Below are 7,489 nucleotides of genomic sequence, written 5' to 3' on the forward strand. Positions count from 1 at the left end.
TTTTTCCACAGTTTAAGGGACTAAAATTAGGGACTGTGCCCCAGTTTCGTCGAATACGCACGCAGGAATTTTGTTTTACGAAAGTTTCGCCCAAATTGTTCGTAGAGCTGCTTGACGGGAACATAACTCGAACAAATGTGCAGTCTTGAAATTGTTCGTAGAGCTGCTTGACGGGAACATAACTCGAACAAATGTGCTGTTCTGAAATGTTCCAAATTTTAGTCCACAGTTTAAGGGACTAAAATTAGTGACTGTGCCCCAGTTTCGTCGAATTCGCGCGCACGAATTTTGTTTTACGAACGTTTCGCCCAAAGTTTTCGTAGAGCTGCTCGACGGGAACATAACTCGAACAAATGTGCAGTCCAGAAATGTTCCAAATTTTTGTCCACTGTTTAAGGGACTAAAATTAGGGACTGTGCCCCAGTTTCGTCGAATTCGCGCGCAGGAATTTTGTTTTACGAAAGTTTCGCCCAAATTGTTCGTACAGCTGCTCGACGGGAACATAACTCGAACAAATTAGCAGTCCTGAAATGTTTCAAATTTTTGTCCACAGTTTAAGGGACTAAAATTAGGGACTGTGCCTTAGTTTCGTCGAATTCGCGCGCAGGAATTTTGTTTTACGATAGTTTCGCCCAATTTGTTCGTAGAGCTGCTCGACAGGATCAGAACTCGAACAAATGAGCAGTCCTGAAATTTTCCAAATTTTTGTCCACAGTTTAAGGGACTAAAATTTGGGACTGTGCCCCAGTTTCGTCAAATTCGCGCGCAGGAATTTTGTTTTACGAAAGTTTCACCCAAATTGTTCGTAGAGCTGCTTGACGGGAACATAACTCGAAAAATGTGCAGTCTTGTAATTGTTCGTAGAGCTGCTTGACGGGAACATAACTCGAACAAATGTGCAATCCTGAAATGTTTCAAATTTTTTTCCACAATTTAAGGGACTAAAATTAGGGACTGTGCCCCAGTTTCGTCGAATACGCGCGCAGGAATTTTGTTTTACGAAAGTTTCGCCCAAATTGTTCGTAGAGCTGCTTGACGGGAACATAACTCGAACAAATGTGCAGTCTTGAAATTGTTCGTAGAGCTGCTTGACGGGAACATAACTCGAACAAATGTGCAGTCTTAAAATTGTTCGTAGAGCTGCTCGACAGGAACAGAACTCGAACAAATGAGCAGTCCTGAAATTTTCCGAATTTTTGTCCACAGTTTAAGGGACTAAAATTAGGGACTGTGCCCCAGTTTCGTCGAATTCGCGCGCAGGAATATTGTTTTACGAAAGTTTCACCCAAATTGTTCGTAGAGCTGCTTGACGGGAACATAACTCGAAAAATGTGCAGTCTTGAAATTGTTCGTAGAGCTGCTCGACGGGAACATAACTCGAACAAATGTGCAATCCTGAAATGTTTCAAATTTTTTTCCACAGTTTAAGGGACTAAAAGTAGGGACTGTGCCCCAGTTTCGTCGAATACGCGCGCAGGAATTTTGTTTTACGAAAGTTTCGCCCAAATTGTTCGTAGAGCTGCTTGACGGGAACATAACTCGAACAAATGTGCAGTCTTGAAATTGTTCGTAGAGCTGCTTGACGGGAACATAACTCGAACAAATGTGCTGTTCTGAAATGTTCCAAATTTTTGTCCACAGTTTAAGGGACTAAAATTAGTGACTGTGCCCCAGTTTCGTCGAATTCGCGCGCAGGAATTTTGTTTTACGAACGTTTCGCCCAAATTGTTCGTAGAGCTGCTTGACAGGAACATAACTCGAACAAATGTGCAGTTCTGAAATGTTCCAAATTTTTGTCCACAGTTTGAGGGACTAAAATTAGGGACTATGCCCCAGTTTCGTCGAATTTGCGCGCAAGAATTTTGTTTTACGAACGTTTCGCCCAAATTGTTCGTAGAACTGCTCGACGGGAACATAACTCGAACAAATGTGCAGTCCTGAAATGTTCCAAATTTTTGTCCACAGTTTAAGGGACTAAAATTAGGGACTGTGCCCCAGTTTCGTCGAATTTGCGTGCAAGAATTTTGTTTTACGAACGTTTCGCCCAAATTGTTCGTAGAGCTGCTTGACGGGAACATAACTCGAACAAATGTGCAGTCCTGAAATGTTCCAAATTTTTTTCCACAATTTAAGGGACTAAAATTAGGGACTGTGCCCCAGTTTCGTCGAATACGCGCGCAGGAATTTTGTTTTACGAAAGTTTCGCCCAAATTGTTCGTAGAGCTGCTTGACGGGAACATAACTCGAACAAATGTGCAGTCTTGAAATTGTTCGTAGAGCTGCTTGACGGGAACATAACTCGAACAAATGTGCTGTTCTGAAATGTTCCAAATTTTTGTCCACAGTTTAAGGGACTAAAATTAGTGACTGTGCCCCAGTTTCGTCGAATTCGCGCGCAGGAATTTTGTTTTATGAACGTTTCGCCCAAATTGTTCGTAGAGCTGCTTGACGGGAACATAACTCGAACAAAAGTGCAATATTGAAATGTTCCAAATTTTTGTCCACAGTTTAAGGGACTAAAACTAGGGACTGTGCCCTAGTTTCGTCGAATTCGCGCGCAGGAATTTTGTTTTATGAACGTTTCGCCCAAATTGTTCGTAGAGCTGCTTGACGGAAACATAATTCGAACAAATGTGCAGTCCTGGAATGTTTCAAATTTTTGTCCACTGTTTAAGTGACTAAAATTAGGGACTGTGCCCCAGTTTCGTCGAATTCACGCGCAGGAATTTTGTTTTACGAAAGTTTCGCCCAAATTGTTCGTAGAGCTGCTCGACGGGAACATAACTCGAACAAATTAGCAGTCCTGAAATGTTTAAAATTTTTGTCCACAGTTTAAGGGACTAAAATTAGGGACTGTGCCTTAGTTTCGTCGAATTCGCGCGCAGGAATTTTGTTTTACGATAGTTTCGCCCAAATTGTTCGTAGAGCTGCTCGACAGGATCAGAACTCGAACAAATGAGCAGTCCTGAAATTTTCCAAATTTTTGTCCACAGTTTAATGGACTAAATTTGGGACTGTGCCCCAGTTTCGTCGAATTCGCGCGCAGGAATTTTGTTTTACGAAAGTTTCACCCAAATTGTTCGTAGAGCTGCTTGACGGGAACATAACTCGAAAAATGTGCAGTCTTGAAATTGTTCGTAGAGCTGCTTGACGGGAACATAACTCGAACAAATGTGCAATCCTGAAATGTTTCAAATTTTTTTCCACAATTTAAGGGACTAAAATTAGGGACTGTGCCCCAGTTTCGTCGAATACGCGCGCAGGAATTTTGTTTTACGAAAGTTTCGCCCAAATTGTTCGTAGAGCTGCTTGACGGGAACATAACTCGAACAAATGTGCAGTCTTGAAATTGTTCGTAGAGCTGCTTGACGGGAACATAACTCGAACAAATGTGCAATCCTGAAATGTTTCAAATTTTTTCCACAATTTAAGGGACTAAAATTAGGGACTGTGCCCCAGTTTCGTCGAATACGCGCGCAGGAATTTTGTTTTACGAAAGTTTCGCCCAAATTGTTCGTAGAGCTGCTTGACGGGAACATAACTCGAACAAATGTGCAGTCTTGAAATTGTTCGTAGAGCTGCTTGACGGGAACATAACTCGAACAAATGTGCAGTCTTGAAATTGTTCGTAGAGCTGCTCGACAGGAACAGAACTCGAACAAATGAGCAGTCCTGAAATTTTCCGAATTTTTGTCCACAGTTTAAGGGACTAAAATTAGGGACTGTGCCCCAGTTTCGTCGAATTCGCGCGCAGGAATATTGTTTTACGAAAGTTTCACCCAAATTGTTCGTAGAGCTGCTTGACGGGAACATAACTCGAAAAATGTGCAGTCTTGAAATTGTTCGTAGAGCTGCTCGACGGGAACATAACTCGAACAAATGTGCAATCCTGAAATGTTTCAAATTTTTTTCCACAGTTTAAGGGACTAAAAGTAGGGACTGTGCCCCAGTTTCGTCGAATACGCGCGCAGGAATTTTGTTTTACGAAAGTTTCGCCCAAATTGTTCGTAGAGCTGCTTGACGGGAACATAACTCGAACAAATGTGCAGTCTTGAAATTGTTCGTAGAGCTGCTTGACGGGAACATAACTCGAACAAATGTGCTGTTCTGAAATGTTCCAAATTTTTGTCCACAGTTTAAGGGACTAAAATTAGTGACTGTGCCCCAGTTTCGTCGAATTCGCGCGCAGGAATTTTGTTTTACGAACGTTTCGCCCAAATTGTTCGTAGAGCTGCTTGACAGGAACATAACTCGAACAAATGTGCAGTTCTGAAATGTTCCAAATTTTTGTCCACAGTTTGAGGGACTAAAATTAGGGACTATGCCCCAGTTTCGTCGAATTTGCGCGCAAGAATTTTGTTTTACGAACGTTTCGCCCAAATTGTTCGTAGAACTGCTCGACGGGAACATAACTCGAACAAATGTGCAGTCCTGAAATGTTCCAAATTTTTGTCCACAGTTTAAGGGACTAAAATTAGGGACTGTGCCCCAGTTTCGTCGAATTTGCGTGCAAGAATTTTGTTTTACGAACGTTTCGCCCAAATTGTTCGTAGAGCTGCTTGACGGGAACATAACTCGAACAAATGTGCAGTCCTGAAATGTTCCAAATTTTTTTCCACAATTTAAGGGACTAAAATTAGGGACTGTGCCCCAGTTTCGTCGAATACGCGCGCAGGAATTTTGTTTTACGAAAGTTTCGCCCAAATTGTTCGTAGAGCTGCTTGACGGGAACATAACTCGAACAAATGTGCAGTCTTGAAATTGTTCGTAGAGCTGCTTGACGGGAACATAACTCGAACAAATGTGCTGTTCTGAAATGTTCCAAATTTTTGTCCACAGTTTAAGGGACTAAAATTAGTGACTGTGCCCCAGTTTCGTCGAATTCGCGCGCAGGAATTTTGTTTTATGAACGTTTCGCCCAAATTGTTCGTAGAGCTGCTTGACGGGAACATAACTCGAACAAAAGTGCAATATTGAAATGTTCCAAATTTTTGTCCACAGTTTAAGGGACTAAAACTAGGGACTGTGCCCTAGTTTCGTCGAATTCGCGCGCAGGAATTTTGTTTTATGAACGTTTCGCCCAAATTGTTCGTAGAGCTGCTTGACGGAAACATAATTCGAACAAATGTGCAGTCCTGGAATGTTTCAAATTTTTGTCCACTGTTTAAGTGACTAAAATTAGGGACTGTGCCCCAGTTTCGTCGAATTCGCGCGCAGGAATTTTGTTTTACGAAAGTTTCGCCCAAATTGTTCGTAGAGCTGCTCGACGGGAACATAACTCGAACAAATTAGCAGTCCTGAAATGTTTAAAATTTTTGTCCACAGTTTAAGGGACTAAAATTAGGGACTGTGCCTTAGTTTCGTCGAATTCGCGCGCAGGAATTTTGTTTTACGATAGTTTCGCCCAAATTGTTCGTAGAGCTGCTCGACAGGATCAGAACTCGAACAAATGAGCAGTCCTGAAATTTTCCAAATTTTTGTCCACAGTTTAATGGACTAAAATTTGGGACTGTGCCCCAGTTTCGTCGAATTCGCGCGCAGGAATTTTGTTTTACGAAAGTTTCACCCAAATTGTTCGTAGAGCTGCTTGACGGGAACATAACTCGAAAAATGTGCAGTCTTGAAATTGTTCGTAGAGCTGCTTGACGGGAACATAACTCGAACAAATGTGCTGTTCTGAAATGTTCCAAATTTTAGTCCACAGTTTAAGGGACTAAAATTAGTGACTGTGCCCCAGTTTCGTCGAATTCGCGGCGCACGAATTTTGTTTTACGAACGTTTCGCCCAAAGTTTTCGTAGAGCTGCTCGACGGGAACATAACTCGAACAAATGTGCAGTCCTGAAATGTTCCAAATTTTTGTCCACTGTTTAAGGGACTAAAATTAGGGACTGTGCCCCAGTTTCGTCGAATTCGCGCGCAGGAATTTTGTTTTACGAAAGTTTCGCCCAAATTGTTCGTAGAGCTGCTCGACGGGAACATAACTCGAACAAATTAGCAGTCCTGAAATGTTTCAAATTTTTTGTCCACAGTTTAAGGGACTAAAATTAGGGACTGTGCCTTAGTTTCGTCGAATTCGCGCGCAGGAATTTTGTTTTACGATAGTTTCGCCCAAATTGTTCGTAGAGCTGCTCGACAGGATCAGAACTCGAACAAATGAGCAGTCCTGAAATTTTCCAAATTTTTGTCCACAGTTTAAGGGACTAAAATTTGGGACTGTGCCCCAGTTTCGTCAAATTCGCGCGCAGGAATTTTGTTTTACGAAAGTTTCACCCAAATTGTTCGTAGAGCTGCTTGACGGGAACATAACTCGAAAAATGTGCAGTCTTGTAATTGTTCGTAGAGCTGCTTGACGGGAACATAACTCGAACAAATGTGCAATCCTGAAATGTTTCAAATTTTTTTCCACAATTTAAGGGACTAAAATTAGGGACTGTGCCCCAGTTTCGTCGAATACGCGCGCAGGAATTTTGTTTTACGAAAGTTTCGCCCAAATTGTTCGTAGAGCTGCTTGACGGGAACATAACTCGAACAAATGTGCTGTTCTGAAATGTTCCAAATTTTTGTCCACAGTTTAAGGGACTAAAATTAGTGACTGTGCCCCAGTTTCGTCGAATTCGCGCGCAGGAATTTTGTTTTATGAACGTTTCGCCCAAATTGTTCGTAGAGCTGCTTGACGGGAACATAACTCGAACAAAAGTGCAATATTGAAATGTTCCAAATTTTTGTCCACAGTTTAAGGGAGTAAAACTAGGGACTGTGCCCTAGTTTCGTCGAATTCGCGCGCAGGAATATTGTTTTATGAACGTTTCGCCCAAATTGTTCGTAGAGCTGCTTGACGGAAACATAATTCGAACAAATGTGCAGTCCTGGAATGTTTCAAATTTTTGTCCACTGTTTAAGTGACTAAAATTAGGGACTGTGCCCCAGTTTCGTCGAATTCGCGCGCAGGAATTTTGTTTTACGAAAGTTTCGCCCAAATTGTTCGTAGAGCTGCTCGACGGGAACATAACTCGAACAAATTAGCAGTCCTGAAATGTTTAAATTTTTGTCCACAGTTTAAGGGACTAAAATTAGGGACTGTGCCTTAGTTTCGTCGAATTCGCGCGCAGGAATTTTGTTTTACGATAGTTTCGCCCAAATTGTTCGTAGAGCTGCTCGACAGGAACAGAACTCGAACAAATGAGCAGTCCTGAAATTTTCCAAATTTTTGTCCACAGTTTAATGGACTAAAATTTGGGACTGTGCCCCAGTTTCGTCGAATTCGCGCGCAGGAATTTTTTTTTACGAAAGTTTCACCCAAATTGTTCGTAGAGCTGCTTGACGGGAACATAACTCGAAAAATGTGCAGTCTTGAAATTGTTCGTAGAGCTGCTTGACGGGAACATAACTCGAACAAATGTGCAATCCTGAAATGATTCAAATTTTTTTCCACAATTTAAGGGACTAAAATTAGGGACTGTGCCCCAGTTTCGTCGAATACGCGCGCAG

The sequence above is a fragment of the Lotus japonicus genome, chromosome 2, assembly GCF_012489685.1.
Source record: "Lotus japonicus ecotype B-129 chromosome 2, LjGifu_v1.2".
In the NCBI taxonomy this organism is placed as follows: Eukaryota; Viridiplantae; Streptophyta; class Magnoliopsida; order Fabales; family Fabaceae; genus Lotus; species Lotus japonicus.